Source organism: Octopus sinensis, linkage group LG1 (genome assembly GCF_006345805.1).
Source record: "Octopus sinensis linkage group LG1, ASM634580v1, whole genome shotgun sequence".
Taxonomy (NCBI): Eukaryota; Metazoa; Mollusca; class Cephalopoda; order Octopoda; family Octopodidae; genus Octopus; species Octopus sinensis.
In genome coordinates, this window is record NC_042997.1 from 115,541,666 (window position 1) to 115,543,645 (window position 1,980).

General features: G+C 36.9%; 1 non-coding gene across 1 annotated transcript; it reads left to right on the forward strand.

Annotated features, from left to right (window-relative positions):
- Window positions 1-1,249: 1,249 nt before the first annotated feature.
- On the forward strand, window positions 1,250-1,354 carry LOC115220414. Its single transcript, XR_003882526.1, has one exon. It is a non-coding gene; the product is annotated as a U6 spliceosomal RNA (small nuclear RNA).
- Window positions 1,355-1,980: the final 626 nt, after the last annotated feature.

The window sequence follows — 1,980 nt, forward strand, 5'->3', positions numbered from 1 at the left end:
ATTCCATTAAGAAATCGTAGTGTGTGTGTGTTCCCTACCACCGCTTGACAACCAGTATTGGTGTGTTTATGTCTCCGTAACTTAGCGGTAGAATAAGTCGGAGGTTGATTCATTCGACAAAAAATTCTTCAAGGTGGTGCCCAAGCATGGCCGCAATCTAATGACTGAAATAAATAGAAACTACGAGAAACAATAAAAGATATCGTGGCGAAGGACCGAAGACTTAGTATTGGCGTTTCAAGAAAGGGTTTGCCCGATACATCACACATCACACATCTCACGCTACATAGGCTTATTCTTGCGAAGTTTATTACTAGATTAATTTGAGTTTTTACTGAAATATTTATGGCGTTAGCAAGGCCTTTCTTTTGGTAATTGATTAGTTTCTTAATTATGAGAGATAATTGATTACTTTAGAGTTAAAAATTAACCACTTAAGGTCGTTATTCGTTTTCACTTTCGTTTGATCCTTTGGCCGATCCCCTCTCTGTTGCAAACAAGCGAACCATGATGTATCGATTTTTTTTTATTATGTAACTGTTTTAAACTTTACTTTACTGTAAAATCCAAAGTTTTCAGATTTCGGATCTTCTCCGATTTTTACTCTACTGTTTACATATTTACCTTCGTGAAAATCCTCTTCAGCTTTTGTTGCTTAGTAGTTCGTGAATATACTGGGGCTCCGTCTTATTTTCCTATTTGTTTTTCAAGATTTTTTATTATGAAATCGTGTGTTGAAACAGTGCGTGTGTAATTTATTAGCGTAATGATCCTCCCAATATACAAAAAAAAAGAGCTTATATTTTCATTCTTTGCATTTTTTTTTATATAACTCTTTACCTCTTTACTTGTTTCAGTCATTTGACTGTGGCCATGCTGGAGCACCGTCTTTAGTCGAGCAAATCGACCCCATTCTTTGTAAGCCTTGTACTTATTCTATCGGTCTCTTTTGACGAAGCGCTAAGTTACGGGAACGCAAACACACCAACATCGGTTGTCAAGCGATGTTGGACACAGACTCACACACACATACACACGTGTATATATATATATATATATATATATATATATATATATATATATACATACATACATAGCCACTCGTGCGCCATGAACAATCTTAATCGATTTGCGGAACTCAGCAGAAGTGTTAACATCATTTGACCAATCACTCATTTCACTGTTCTATTTCTATGTTTATATCTTTTTTTTTTCATTTTGAGAGCATAGCTGGTACGATAGTTATCAATACCGCTACGGCGGTTCATATTCTAAGATTGAAACGATACGGAGAAGATTAGCATGGCCCCTGCGCAAGGATGGCACGCAAATTCGTGAAGCGTTCCATATTTTCCTAAAGGCGGTGCTCCAGCATGGCCAAAGTTAAATGACTGAAACAAGTAAAAGAGTAACAAATTACAAGGGAAACTGCAAGTACGTAAATACACAGAGAATTAAAAAAAAATGCGCCCTTTTCAAGCCTAGCCAGGCTCAAGGGCTCTCTTTCCCGGTTTCAATGGCATATGTGTCCCCAGCTGGACGGGACGCCAGTCCATCGCAGCGTAACTCACTTTTGCCAGCTGAGTGGACTGCATCAACGTGAAATGAAGTGTTTTGCTGAAGAACACAACGCGTCGCCGAGTCCAGGAATCGAAACCACAATCTTGCGATCATGATGCTGACACCCTAACCACTAAGCCACGCGCCTCCACATGTAGAAACTTAAAGTTACGTTTAAATCAGAATTGTTTTTCATTCCAAATATTATATGTCTCTATAGTAACAGTTTCTTTTTTTCTGCAGTAAAATGTATTTTTAGTGCAGAAATATATGACCATCATGCAAATGTTTGCTTTGTCTACTTAATTTCCAAGATACGAAAAGTAAGATTCTTTTCTATTTTAATTACAGCAATTAATGCCTGATCATTTATCAAAATAATCATTATTTTTCTCAGGTATGTTTAATTATATTTCTAGT